The sequence below is a fragment of the Pituophis catenifer genome, unplaced genomic scaffold, assembly GCF_029215685.1.
Source record: "Pituophis catenifer annectens isolate HBS135680 unplaced genomic scaffold, rPitCat1.0.hap2 SCAF_4, whole genome shotgun sequence".
NCBI lineage: Eukaryota > Metazoa > Chordata > Lepidosauria > Squamata > Colubridae > Pituophis > Pituophis catenifer.
Genome location: NW_027256884.1, coordinates 116,160,997 through 116,176,571, shown reverse-complemented (window position 1 = coordinate 116,176,571; position 15,575 = coordinate 116,160,997). Strand labels below are relative to the sequence as shown.

The 15,575-nt window shown below is 42.9% G+C and overlaps 1 protein-coding gene across 1 annotated transcript in view; it reads left to right on the top strand.

The window, feature by feature from the left end:
- Positions 1–15,575, top strand: part of ARHGAP42 (Rho GTPase activating protein 42) — a 181,414-nt gene that overhangs the window by 119,132 nt on the left and 46,707 nt on the right. The window lies entirely within an intron of this gene.

The following is a 15,575-nucleotide window of genomic DNA, read 5'->3' as shown; positions in this document are numbered from 1 at the left end:
CTATTTGACCTTTTATTTAAGAATAATAATTAAAAAAAGAGTATGGAAAGTATTTATAAAAGTGGAACTATTATGCTTCAACCCTGTTCTTTTAGCACAGTCAAATAATTTCTAAATAGATTTGACCAAAGTCAGATTGTAGGATGCATAATGTAGATAAAAATTGAACTCTGAAAGAGAATATATCTCTCTCAGGGATGAAATGTAGAGTCCTTGGTGGTTTCTGAGCCTGGTTGTTTTTTACCCAACTAGGTAACATCATCAGTGCTAGTGAGTACAAGTAGGTCTTCAACTTACAACAGTTCACTGTTCGAAGTTATAACAGCACTGAAAAAAGTGACTTATGACCATTTTTCACACTTACAACTGTTGTACCATCCCTATAGTTATGTGATCAAATTTCAGATGCTTGGCAACTGACTCATATTTATGACAGATGCAGATGAACATTTTTTGCGACCTTCTAACAAGCAAAGTCAATGGGGAAGCCAGATTCACTTAACAGCCGTGTTACTAACTTAGCAACTATGGCAAGAAAGGTCATAAAATAGGACATGTCTCAGTTAGCAATGGAAATGTTGGGCTCAATTTTGGTCGTAAGTCGAGGACTACCTGTATAAGCAAACCCCACATGAAATAACTGAGAGCAAACCGCCAAGCTTAGAGAACATCAGGACTCCACAAATTGAATTCTGATCTTCCTCTGGTTGATTCTTTTCAGAGCAGTCTCGATGTAGCAAAATACATAAACTTATTTATGGCTTAGGACCTGGGTACCTACGAGACCGTCTTTTGCCACCAATAGCCTCCCACCGACCAGTTCGTTCTCACAGGGAGGGACTACTCAGGGTCAGTCAGATTATGCCGACTGGCGACTCCCAAGGGGAGGGCCTTCTCTGCGAGGGCTCCAACCCTTTGGAATGAACTGCCCCCTGAGATACGAAATATCCCTGATCTCCGTGCTTTCCGCCGTGCCCTCAAAACCCTGATGTTCCAACAAGCGGGGCTAAACATATGAACATGTGAATGTTTTTAAAATGTTATCTAATTTTAGGTTCTATTTAATTGGGCCAAACTATGTCATAATAATAATTTTAATTAGCAATTTTATGATGTTTGTGTATCTATATTTTTCTTGACTGTACACCGCCTTGAGTCCTACGGGAGAAAGGCGGTATAGAAATATAATAAATAAACAAACAAATAAACAAACAAACAAACAAACAAACAAACTGAAACCGTAAAATTTATGGCTTCAATGGCTGCATTGATAGCCCAGGTCCAGAGGATATGGGTTTGATGAGCACAATAAGGGCAGCAATTACCAGTCTTCCTTACAAGAAACAAAAACAAGAAGCTATCTGCAAACATTAATTGCACAACAGCCAGTGATACAATTTCGTCCTATAACCACTTTCAAGAGATCTCTAACTATGGATGAGGATGTGTACTTAACCACTTTAGCTGATGTCTGACGATAAGTCTCTTTATAAACAGTTCTGTTTTATTAAGTAGAGCCACAAAAGATTACGAGCCATCTCGTCTGTAACTATGCATCCCCTGATCGTTGCAATCGTATAAAATTGCACTTTTGAAAAACCTTGGATTTGAGCTAATAAGTAATTAATGTAATTAATCTATAGTGGCTCGTTTGCAACTTGGTACTGCAACTGTGCAGTGATGAACATGCTTAATGTTTTGTTGGAGATAATTATATGCAGATCCACAAACGTTAACCTTTCTCTGAATCCCTAAATTAACCAGTTCAATAAATCAAAGTTTTAACACAGCTCGAGCCATGAGTGTGCTAAGCAGCTTTTAGGGCTCCAGCCAACAAAACATAGTATCTGAAAACCTCAAATAGTCTTGTATTTATTTTTATGTAGTGTTGTCGACCCTGAGATTGTTTGGTCATCTCATTCTCACAGGAAGACGATTTTGGTAGGAATTTGACCTCTAACCTTCAGTTCGTCAGCCAAGCACTTATTATCTTCCTTAGTTCCTTTTCTTTTAAAAAAAAAAAAAAACAGGGAAGAGAGAGAAAGAGAAAAAGTAACAGCTACAAAGTAAATTTGAACTATCAAGTTTTAAACCAATGTGGTTAGTAAGTAATCTGGTAAAACAGGAGAGGCAAGTGACTTGATACCCATCACTTTGTCAATAAAAAGTGGAATAGTTATCAAGAGTTACTTGGTATTGGTCTGTGCATATGTTTTTTAGAAAGGATAGTCTTAAAAATTCAGTTTGTCTGCCAAGAAATAAAATTTATTTGAGATGGTTTTGCTGAAGCTTGGGTGGCTCTTAAAGTGGTGGCTGTTTCTCCAGCAGCACGCCTAGAAGAGACGTTCAAGTAAGCAACGTCCATTCTCCAGATGTTTGGACTTTAACTCTCAGTTCCTTAGCCAGCATGGCTATTACAGTGGAATTGAAGCATTTGAGGAGTTGAAAATCCAAAATTTGAAGACTAAAAAGGGGGAAACCCAACTATGTAATAGTTGGGAACAAACAGCTCCTTTACGAGCTATGGACTTCAACTCCCAGAATTCCATGGCTGGCTCAGGAATTCTGGGAGTTGAAGTCTACAGGCCCTAAAGGAACCATACTTGCCCACCACTGTAATAGGTGTTCTGGTATGGGAAGCTGATATCTTTTTTTTTCCCCCCCTGAAAGCTGCCCTGCTCTGTTCATAGGTCTCAGGGAAGCATTCCTACTATTCCTAGGACCTAAACTTATTCCTTTAAAATGTGAAGTTGGTAGAAAACATTGTTTAAATGCTCTACAAGTTGTTTGTAGATGTGGGAGCCACCTTGGCCTATATAGCAACTAGGGTTGTCTGCAGAGGTGGGATTCACATAATTTACCTACCAGTTCGCCCAGCACCAAAAATGTGAGTGCGCACGCGTGCGCCTGGCCTTCCGCGCATGCGTTTTGCTCGAGCATGCGCCTTCCGCGCATTCGCCCAGCCTCAAAAATGTGCCTAAATGGACAGCATAGAGCCGGCGTGGGCCCACCCATGATTTCCACTACTGATTCATCCGAACCTGTCCGAACCGCTGAATACCACCTCTAGTTATCTGTCCAAGAATGCTACTTGAACCCCCAAGAAGACTTCAAACAATGTAAGGAAAAGGATGCTGACCTGCAACCGTGTATTTGAGTTGATGTTGCCATTAAAAAAAATTGTTCAGACATTCTTTTCACTGAACATAGGCACTTTCTCCACAGTTTCTTGAACTAATACAATTAGCAATAAAACAGATTACAAAATGCCAAGTTTTGATTCTCTGCGTTGGGATAGAAGGTAGGGTGTAGCATAATGACTCTTCGAAGAAGCATGATTACAGGGAGATAATATGTTCTTTTTCATTTCTGTGCACCTCATAAATGGATGAGTTATTTAGAGATGCAAGGGCAGGTAGTATCAGAATAAGTGAAGAATGAACTGGCTTGTGGAAATCAGTTTATACTCCAGCCTAAATACCAATTTATAGTGCTTTGTGAAGGCTGAAGGTGGGATCATGGAACTGATCTTCAGATAACTAGCAGTAACATCTCTTTGAGGAAAATGGCAGCTGTCCCAACAATGCAAGTGAAGTGAAAGTAGATCCTTTTAGGTTATGGAAGCCATAAAATGTAATAAGCGAAAACCTAGGGTGACAATTAAACTAACTAGCACAGTGATGGCTAAACTTTTTGTTGTCGTATGCCAAAAGCACGCACGTGCACAACAGCACCCATAACGCAATGTGCCCCCCCATGCATGCAGCCCCCTGCACTCCCCTCTTGCATGTGCACACAACTCCCCCACAGTCCCCCTGTACCCCGTTTTGGGTCTAGTATGCCTCCCTGCAGCCTCTGGGGAGCAAAAACAGGCTGCGGGGGGACCGCGCCGCACCACCCCCTGCACCCCATTTTGGGCCTAATAGGCCTCCCTGCACTTACAGCCCGTAATGCAATGCATGCGCAACCCCCCTGTGCGTGCCCCACCTACCCGCGCATGCGCACGCATCTCCTGCATGTGCCCCGCCCCCTTGCATGCTCGGCAGAGACCCCAAAATAAGCTGTTTAGTGGGAGGCGCGCGCATGCGCAGTGAAGCTAACCTAGGGTGACAGCTCGCGTGCCCGCAGAGAGGGCTCTGCATGCCACCTGTGGCACACATGTCATAGGTTCACCATCATGGAGCTAGCAGTACGTTGATCTAATAGAGAGGTATTCTACATTTGATGGAGAATAACAGATGATCACTGGAGGTTTTCAAGAAAAGATTGGACAACCATTTTTCTGGAATAGTATAAGGCAGTGATGGCTAACCTTTTTGCCATCGTGTGCCAAAAGTGGGGGTAGTTGGGGGGGTTGTGCATGCACATGCCCACACCCATAATTCAATGCGCCCTGTCCCCCCACGCATGAGCATGTGACCCCCCACTCTCCCCCCGCTTTTGGCACGTGATGGCATGGTGGGCCCGGGAGGCCCATTTTTTTGCCCTCCTCAGGGTCCAGAGACTTTCTAGGAGCCCCTTTCTAGGGAAGGCGAAAACAGCCTTCCCCACTCCCCCGGAGGCCCTCTGGAAGCCCAGAAACAACCTGTTTCCCAACTTCCGGTGGGCCAGGAAGGCCCGAAAATCAGCTGGCCAGCGCGCACATGCGTGCTGGACTGAGGTAGGGCAACGCTCGTGTGCCCACAGATATGGCTCCGTGTGCCACCTGTGGCACCCGTGCCATAGGTTCGCCATCATGGGTATAAGGTCTCCTGCTCAAGAAGGGAATTGACTGGGAAGACTTCCAAGGTCCCTCCCAACCCCGTTATTCTATGTTCTATATTCTAATGGAGTGTGCTTGAAATTTAAAGAAGTCAACGGATATTGGGGGAAGAAAAGAGATAGAATGAATTCCTGGCTAGTAATTTATAGTCACAACCTTTGTCAGAAATAATGTAAAAAGCAGCTTTATCCTTGTGAAAAATAAGGTCTGGTTGGTTCACCTTGAAGGCAGCCAGCTTGCTGACTCTGCCAGCAGACATGACTATTAGCTTTTTAGGGAAACAAAATTGTCTGAAATCATAATAGACCAAGGCCATAAATATTTCGGGACATTAGAAAAATGAATCTTTTTTGAAAAAGGTGAAGTCAGTTCCTTAGGAAAGAGAGACATCAGGAATGAGAAACTGTCTCTGGAGATTATGTGGATCCAGTAAATGTTGGTAGGATAAACAAGGTAAACATTTTTATTTGGATGTACTGTACAAGATCATCTCGTGGGTGGCTTCCTGGCCATCACCAATACAGTTGAACATCTGGTGTTATGCTGAAGATGAAGAGACCCTCCACACTGAGGCAGTCATCCTAGATACCTAAGTGATTTACCACAAGATCAAATCTGAAGAAGGTCAGATTCTGAGGAATTTTGTAATTAAGTCTGCAACAGATGAAAGAAAACTTAGTGAAGGGCTACTAAGAAATAATTAATGTGATCATCATTCCCTCTCTGACACCTTTTCCTACCACCTTCTTGAGCAGACATAGAGGGAAAAGAGGACCTGTTTATCCTTAGTTCCAACATCATCCTGCTGTACTGTAGGAACTTCGCTCTGTAACATCTGGCCATGAAATCCTTTGTACAGTAGATGAATAACCCACAAGATGAGTAACAAGATAAATCTGCAAATACTCCAGTCCTAGATATCAAGTACTAAGTGTACTAGAATTTGTGGATGTTTTTAGAATTGCAAGTTCTATGTTATTTCTGTAGAGATTGTCTCTGACCTGTGCCAGATTTGTCTAATCTGAAGACTATTGCTGTCTTCAAGATTAACATCTTGAAGACTAACATCTCTAGGATGCATAGATAGAAATTTCCAGACATGGAAATGTCTGGTCCTCGACATCAAGATGTGTGATTGGATTTTAAGGGAGAAAAACTGGGTTCCTTAGTACAGGTTTTCCTTGAGTTTAGCCCAAAAAGGAGCATTGGATCTAACTGAGAAGATGCAGTTATATGTAGGATATTGGTGGAGAATACTTGAAAAAATCAAAACTGATTGGTTCACATCTGTGGCTAGGTCCATTCAATCATACACCTAAGCAAACATTGGCTGCCAAGGGTAATTAACAGTTACCTGGTTGCTTGCTCTGTTTGGCAAGTTAAAGAGGTACTGTTGAATTGAAGAGCTGATATGTAAAAAGGTAGGAATTTTCAAGTTAATGCAGAGGCCTAAATAATTTAAAAGAATAATTAGAATAACAGAGTTGGAAAGGACCTTGGAGGTCTTCTGATCCAACCCCCTACTTAGGCAGGAAACCATACACCACTTCAAACAAATGGTTATCCAATCTCTTCTTAAAAACTGTCAGTGTTGGACCATTCACAACTTCTGGAGGCAAATTGTTCCACTGATTAATTGTTCTAACTGTTAGGAAATGTCTCCTTAGTTCTAAGTTGCTTCTCTCCTTGATTAGTTTCCACCCGTTGCTTCTTTTCCTGTCCTCAGGTACTTTGGACAATAGCTTGACTCCCTCTTCTTTGTGGCAGCCCCTGAGATATTGGGACACTGCTATCATGTCACCCCTAGTCTTTCTTTTCATCAGACTAGACATACCCAGTTCCAGCAACCATTCTTTATATGTTTTAACCTCCAGTCCCCATATCATCTTTGTTGCTCTTCTCTGCACTCTTTCTAGAGTGTCACCACGTTGTGTGACCAAAACTGGATGCTGTATTCCAAGTGTGGCCTTACCAAGGCCTTATAAAGTGGTATTAACACTTCACGTGATCTTGATTCTTTCCATCTGTTTATGCAGCCTAGAACTGTGTTGACTTTTTTGACAGCTGCAGCACAGTGCTGGCTCATATTTAAATGGTTGTCCACTAGGACTCCAAGAGCCCTCTCACAGTTACTACTATTGATCAAGGTACCACATATACTGTACCCGTGCTTTTTGTGCTCAAATGGGTAACAGCTTGGGTCCTTATTGTGTCAACAAGAAGCCATTCATCCATTAAAAGAAAACTGTGGGTGCTACAGTGTTATATTCTGCAGCAGCCAACTTTTACTTTTGCAGCAACACAAGAATTATAAAATTTGCTAAAGCAGAGTTAACATTTCTAGGATGGGTTGATAGAAATTTTCCAGACATGGAAATTTCCATCTCAGATCCATGGTTGCATCCAAAACACATCTACTTAGAGTATCCTCTTCCCCCATTCTTAAATATACAGTCGATGAGATGCTTGATGATAATATTATGCTATATTTCCCAACATCCTTGAGGCCTTAGTTTCAAAAGACAGGCAATACCTTTGGGTAATATTTCCACAGAAAATGCTTGCTTACTTCCTGATTGATTGATTGGCTCTCTTGTCCACCACAATTGAGAAATTCTTAGGGGGCTGCAGTCATAATAAAATTTCTACACTACAATTACAATTCCATAAGTACAAATACAACTGTTACTAAGCAGTTTTCACAATTAAGTTACATGAAAAATCCTGAAACAACCATCCAAAAATCCATAAAAATAGATAGCAACATCTGTACATCAAATGCACTTCTAAACAGTTCTGTTTCTGATAATTTCTTGAAGCCTAAAAAGGAGGAAATAAAAGGAAATAATGGCACACATTCATTTAGGCCTGGTAAACTATCTAAATCCATCTGGAGCAGGGATGTCAAACTCGACTTCATTGAGGGCTGCTTAAGGGTTCTGTTTGATTTCGGGGTGTATGTGGCCAGGGTGGGCGTGGGCAGCTTAACGTCAGTCATGTCAAGGGTGCCTGTGGCGGCCCGAATGTCAGCTCTGTCAGCGAAAACAGGCTCCCAAGGTCTGTTTTTGACTGTGACGGCCTCCTCCAAACCTCTGTCAGCAAAAATGGAGCTCAGGAGTGCTATGTGCAGCCCTTACAGGCTCCGTTTTCAGCTGTGACGGACTCCTGCAGCCCTCTGTCAGCAAAAATGGACTTTGGGAGGGCTACACGCAGCCCTCGCAGGCTTCATTTTCAGCTGTGACAGCCTCCTGCAGCTGTCAGCAAAAATGGAGCTCGGGAGGGCTACATGCGGCCCTCGTAGGCTTCATTTTCAGCTGCGACAGACTCCTGCAGTCCTCTGGCAGTGAAAATGGAGCTCAGGAGGGCTGCATGCAGCCCTCCTGAGCTCCATTTTCACTGCCAGAGGCACTGCGGGCCAGTCCTTCATTGTTTCCAGGGCAGCCCCGTGGGACAGATCTAAACGCCCCATGGGCTGCATCCAGCCCGTGGGCTTTGAGCTTGACACCCCTGATCTGGAGTATTGTTTCCTACCCAAGGTGCCATTTTTTTCAATCTTCTCTGTCAACATGCTGGTGAGATGATTCTCCTGTTGCTTCTTCCATCGGGATCAAATATGGCACATGGATCAAAGTAGGGTGGTCGGCATTTTCAAACTTTGCCATCTTTTATTTATGTTTTTCCTCACCCACTTCATTTTAACACTGGATTTTAGAAGCAAAAAGTTGGAGGATGTACTGTGGTAGTTCCTTCAATATGGAGGCAAATTGATTTTTTTATATAACTCCACAAGATTCAGTGGTGGAGCCAAGGTCATAATACGTAACACCCATGGAGTTGTTTCTTTATTGATGCTCAGGGACCCACAATTTTTAAGTTCTTGTTCCCAAAATGTTGCCCAGCTGTAAAATAAAAATGTCTATAAGAAGTCTGTTTTATAAAGGCTTGGCAAGTGTATATAAGTCAGCACTGCTTCTCTCAAATTCTACAGATTCGTTCTTACTGGAAGAGTAAATTTTTGCCACATTTTGTGCATATTTTTTTTTAAAGAAAGCTCTAAAAATACAAATAAAAAATGGAAGAAGTCACTGAAGGCAGAGAAAATGTCAAAAGAATGTGGATAAAACGTGACTCACTCTTTCTTTCTTTCTTTCTTTCTTTCTTTCTTTCTTTCTTTCTTTCTTTCTTTCTTTCTTTCTTTCTTTCTTTCTTTCTTTCTTTCTTTCCTTCCTTCCTTCCTTCCTTCCTTCCTTCCTTCCTTCCTTCCTTCCTTCCTTCCTTTTATTGGCCACCTATCTTACCACAGGGGTAAAAGCTTAGAAAAAGTGCTCAGCCAGCCTAAAGAAACTGAAAACATGCAGTAAACATCTATTGGACAAATGCAATAAGGGTGCATTTAAATACTTTAAAGTATTTCCTGTTTTAAAGATCTGAATGATGCTATATACTTGTGATGGCAAACCTATGGCACGCGTGCCAGAGGTGTCCACAACGCTCTCTCTGATGGTGCGCACTTCCCGCTGGCCAACTGGTCTTCAGGTCCCTGCCGCGCATGCATGGGGTGGGGGGCATGTGTGCAGGAGGGGGGCATATGTGAGGGGCCATGTGCGCGTGCATGGGGGCAGGCCGTTTGCGGGGGGCAAGCATCCATGTGCAGGGGGGTGCGTGTGAATTCATGGGGCTGCATGCGGGAGGCCGCACATGCATGCACATGGGCACGCGTCATGCGCTGGGGGCGCATGTGCAGGGGCCACACGCGCATTGCATTTTGGGGGTTTGGGCACGTGCACGTGCTTTGGGCACTCGGTGCAGAAAAGGTTAGCCATCACTGCTATATACCAAAGCAGAAAAAGGCAGTAAGTTGTGGTAGAAGACTAAAGCATGATCAAAGTTAAATTTGATAAATTGCAAACAAGAGCCATTATTTTCTGAACACCTCAAGGTCAAGTTGTAATAAAGAGAAACAAGTATACAGTTTCTCACAGGAGCATCCTTTTCTAAAATAAATTAATCAGACTCACATGGGTTGGTAATTTCTAGCTCAACGTCTACAGTAAATCTCTGGGCTAGTGTTAAAATGTGGCAATTGATTTAAAATTTGGTAACTAGGATAATGTTCAGAGTAATTTGAAGATATCATATTGCTCATATAATAAAATTTATTCCACTGTTGATATATCTCTAGAAAAAAGAATGATGGTGCTTACTTTTAAGGACCTAAATTTCTTAGAAGCTAACTTAGAAGTCACATGGAAAAGGCCTGCTTGATGACTCATCAGATATTGACTCAAGTCTTCTACAGATATCTCAAGGTTTTTGAATGTGTTCCCTACAGGTCTGTAGAGATTCTCAATCATCCAGATCATTGTTTTCCCAAAGGTACTTTTTCAGAAGGCAACTGGACTTTCTTGTTTTTTTTCTTTTGAAGAGGTTTCACTTCTCATCCAAGAAGCTTCTTCAGCTCTGACAGGACTCAGTTTTCATTCCCCACTGTCCTGTCAGAGCTGAAGAAGCTTCTTGGATGAGAAGTGAAACCTCTTCAAAAGGAAAAAAACAAGGAAGTTCAGTTGCCTCCTGAAAAAGCACCTTTGGGTGTTCCCGATAAGATTTCTGAGGTAACACTATCTAGTTCAGGGGTCTCCAACCTTGGCAACTTTAAGATTTGTGGACTTCAACTCCTAGAGTTCCTCAGCCAGCAAAGTTTGAAGTCCACAACTCTTAAAGTTGCCAAGGTTGGAGACCCTTGATCAAGTTGGTCTTGTTTAGACTTGAAATCTAAGTACTTTCTTTCCTGGTTAAGGCATAAATGGGAGACCTTCAAAAATACATGGGTTGTAAACTAATCTGGGAATTTGAAAAAATATTCCAGAAGAGGCAAATAACAAGCCATTTCTGTGTTGTTGCCAAGAAAACTAAGTAGGTATCTGTGAATTCAACTTAAAAGGCTTTATTTCTTTACTTGAAGTAGTAGCATACTTTGTGGTTTTTATAAAAGTTTAAAAAGGCATAGATTTTCACTTGACTTAACTACTTTAGCTTTTTAAATTCTGTTTTCATTGCTTTTATTCACTTAAGCAATGTAGAAACAAGGGCAGTTCAGTTACACCAAAATATAAGACATAAATTGATTCACTTATTTAACCTACTGGTGTATTCATGAAAACCACAAAAGAGGTTGCAGTCTGACATTCAGATAAATCCCATGATAACCAACCTAGTGGCTGAATTCATGGCTTAGGTCCAGGGTACCTGCAGGACCATCTCCTGCCTGCCTCCCACCATCCTGTCCGCTCTCACAGGGTAGCTCTCCTCAGGGTACCGTCGACCAGACAATGTCGTCTGGTGACGTCCAGGGATAGGGCATTCTCTGTGGGCGCCCCTACCTTCTGGAACGAGTTACCCACCGAGCTCCAGATGGCGCCTGATCTCCGTTCCTTCCGTCGAGGCCTGAAGACTTGGGTATTTCAACAAATGGGCTGATTCAGATTCTTGGGTTTTATTATTTATTATTATTTGATTTTAACTGGTTTTAATTCGGATTTTATTATATGTTTTTGCTTGTGTTTGCCTGTGGGAGAAGGGCGGCATATAAATATGTGCAAATAAATAAATAAGTAAATAAGTAAGTAAGTAAGTAAGTAAGTAAGTAAATAATAAATAAATAAATAAATAAATAAATAAATAAATAAATAAATAAATAATAAATTAATAAATAATAAATAAAAAAATTAATAATAAAATAAAATAAAATAAATAAATTCAAATTAGAGTAAATGTTAGCTAGCTACTTACCACCCTTTGTCCATTTTCAGGATAGCCCAAGGAGATCCAAAGGTTTTGTTTCTTAATTTCATTTAACTTCAATATTATTTCTAAACCTGGATGCCTTAATTGTGGGTTATTGCAATAAACCAGATTAATACATATTGCATCTGAACTAGAAATTTACATTAGTCTTTGTTGGGTCAAAACCTTTTTTGGGTCAAAAATAGGGGGGGGAGTGGCTTTTGATTTCTTGGTAGGTCTGGAAGGAAATGGGAGAAGTTTGTAAGCTTACTGTTATTCAGTATTAAGATTTGAATGGTGTGATTAAAATCCTGCGGGTTGAAAATTAGATTTTAATTACTGAGATCAGATTAAAAACCGTTAATCCTTTCTCCCAGTCACATTTTGCACACAGATGCTTGTTAAATTACCTTGACTGCAGGGTAATTTTTGAACAAGCAAAATTACCTTCCAAGAAGCAGGTGGAGAAGAGAACTTTGCCTTTTTTGTGATTTGAATGATCCTCCTGGAGATGCTCTTCAGGCTCACCCACCCACCCATCCAGAAATGCCTTTTTCTAGTTGCATTTCTAAAGTGGGGCAGAGCAAGACCCTCCTTGGATGCCCTTATCTTCTTTATCCCAACTGTACTTGACTCCATGCCCATTCGCTTGCTTTCTTGCTTGGTGTTTCTCACCACAATTTTTGCACGTGCTTCCTCTTGCTTTGTAAGGTAAAGTAAGGTAAGGTAAGGTAAGGTAAGGTAAGGTAGGGTAGGGTAGGGTAGGGTAGGGTAGGGTAGGGTAGGGTAGGGTAGAAAGAAAGAAAGAAAGAAAGAAAGAAAGAAAGAAAGAAAGAAAGAAAGAAAGAAAGAAAGAAAGAAAGAAAGAAAGAAAGTTACCAAAAAAAAAAAAAAATCAGTTCTGGAAAGTGGCAAAAATCAGACATTTGTTGGGAGCAGCATGCCCAAACAAAGGATAAGATGCAGTGGTGGGTTTCAAAAGTTTTTACTACCGGTTCTCTGGGTGTGGCTTGGTGGCCGTGGCATGGCTTGGTGGGCATGGCTTGGTGGCTGTGGCAAGGAAAGGATACTGTAAAATCTCCATTCCCTCCCCACTCCAGGGGAAGGTTACTGCAAAATCTCCATTCCCTCCCGATCAGCTAGGACTCGAGGCAGAGAATAGATGGGGGTGGGGCCAGTCAGAGGTAGTATTTACCAGTTCTCCGAACTACTCAAAATTTCCATTACCGGTTCTCCAGAACTGGTCAGAACCTACTGCAACCCACCTCTGGTAAGATGGCAACAGCAGTTTCATGTTGATGCGTGAAAGGGGTAGTAGAACTTGCATCATGATGGCATGACACTGCTTTTCTCATTTCGGTGAAAATGTTGGCTCGTGAAGACACTTGTGGTTGGCAGTAATGGAATGAAAAATGTCTTGCTGCCACAGTAAGGAGACTGTTCAACCGTGTACACATTACTCAAGATACAGAGAAACTCTTTGTCTAAAGAGTGTCAGGCTCCAAAAAGCAAGAAAGATTGAGACTCTTCTAACCGGTTTCTTTTATTGTTCCTCGCCTATAGGCAGAAGTCTTGCCAAACTAAAGCAGTTTCTTGCACCATAAAACATATATTCTGGAAACCAATAGGGACGGGCTGTCTTTAATTCTCATTCTCTAAACTGTGCTCACTTTTACTTCTTCAAAATGCATTCTCTCTCTCCTAGGAATTCAGACAATATTCCATCACCAAAGGACACCGTATAGGGCAGTGATGGCTAACCTTTTTGCAGTCGTGTGCCAAAAGCAGGGGGGGCACGGGGGGTTGTGCGCATGTGTGCCCACACCTATAATTTAATGTGCCCCACCCCCTGCACATGTACATGACCCCCTGCGCTCTCCCCACTTTTGGCACGGTAGGCCTGGTAGTCCCGTTTTTTGCCCTCCCCAGGCTCCAGAGGTGAAAAACGGGCTTCCCCACCCTCCAGCCTGTTTCCCGACTTCTGGTGGGCCAGGAAGGAGCTGTGTTAGGGCAATGCTCACGTGCCCACCGATATGGCTCCGCGGGCCACCTGTGGCATACATGCCATAGGTTCGCCATCACAGGTATAGGACCTAGCTAGAAAGTTAATTTCTCTTCCTGCTTACTGGTGACAGTGATATTTCTTTTCCTGCCCACTCACCCACTTTTCAACCTATTTGAGATTCAGGGGTGGGCTGCTGGGGGTTCACAGGGGTTTGGGAGAACCTCTAGCTAAGATTCTGTGCAGTTTGGAGAACCCCCAAATCCCACTCCTGGTTGGCCTCTCCCATCCCAGGAGTCCCCATGCAGCCCGTTTTGGATGCAGGTAAGTGCAGAGCGCACATGGAGGCTTGGGGAGGACGAAAAGCCTCTGGAGCCTGGGGAGGCCGTTTTCGCCCTCCTGGAGGCTCGAGAAAAGCCTCCGGAGCCCAGGGAGGGCAAAAATGCCCCCCCTCCCACCATAGTGCAGGAGGCCGACTACGCCACGCCCATGCCCACGCCCATCCACCAACCAGGCAGAGAACCCCTTGCTAAAATTTTTGAAGCCCACCCCTGCTGAGATTATTCAAGATTCATGTCTGAAATCTTCACAATTCCAAGTCTCCAACTTACGGAAGATCTGCGGAGACAACTTAGATCAGTGATGGCTAACCTTTTTGCCATCGCGTGCCAGGAGAGGGGGGGCGGGGTAGGGTTGCACGCGCACGTGCCCACACGCATGCATGCGCAACCCCCTCCCCCCCCCCGCTCCTGGCACATGATGGCCTGGTAGGCCTGTTTTTCTTTCTTACCTGGTTCCAGATCCTTTCTGTGTATCTGGGAAGGGCGAAAACAGCCTTTCCCACTCGCTTGGAGGCCCTACGGAGGCTGAAAGGGCCCATTTTCCAACTCTCAATGGGACAGGAAGTGACATGTTTTGCTGTCCCCAGCCTCCAGAACCTTTCTAGGAGTCTCTAGGAGCCTCTCTAGGAGTCTCTGGAGGCTGGGGACAGGAAAAAAACGTCACTTCCTGTCCCACCGGGAGTCGAGAAATGGGCCCTTTCAGCCTCCGTAGGGCTTCCAAGGGAGTGGGAAAGGCTGTTTTCGCCCTTCCCAGATACACAGAGAGGATCTGGAGCCAGGTAAGAAAGAAAAACGGGCCTTCCCCCCACCAGGCCCTCCAGAGGCAGGAAACAGCCTATTTCCCTATTTCTGGTGGGCCCAGGAGGCCGAAAATCAGCTGGCCGGCGCATGCATGCGCCCCAGAGCTGAGCTGGTGTGCCCACTAATATGGCTCCGCGTGCCACCTATGGCACGCGTGCCATAGGTTCGCCATAACGGCCTTAGATAGAACCATTTATATTACTTCATGCAGGACTTTTTACACCAAAATTTGCTGGATGATTCATACAGCTCTTATTTCTCACAATAATACTGAACCAGACTAACATTATTTATTTATTAAATTTACTTGCCACCCCTCTCGTTTACAAGCGACTCTGCATGTATCAGGTCAGTGAGAGCCCATATTCTGGTTTATGTCTTTTATTGACAAAAGTGCTTAAAGTACGGATTTCTGAAAAATAAATTCTTTATAAGAGATGTAGCCGTTCACAGTAAATTTGCCATGACTGCCATCTAGTGTCAGGAGTTGTCCAAGATAAAGGAGATATTTAAAAACAAACACATACATCATCTGAACCTGCTGGCATGGAAGTTTCACCTTGATACTGCATTGAACTAAGCAGCATGGTGGGTTTACCAAAAAATGGACAGCAGAAAAATTAAGAAAGCTTACATTCATTTGCAAAAAAATCTTCACCCTTGGCACTGAAATTAATAGTATTAACAAGCATTGTTAATACTTAAATTGATAAAAGGTTTGATAAAAGTCTTGCTCACTGCTTTAAAAAATAATACTCTGGTTAGTTGGAAGCTGGTCTTAACTTTGGTCTTACTTTGGATGTTCTTCCTGAATCTCAGCTTTTTGCTACAATCTAGAATGGAGACAGTGCAATTCATTCTTCCTTTATCTCCCACCACATGTGTA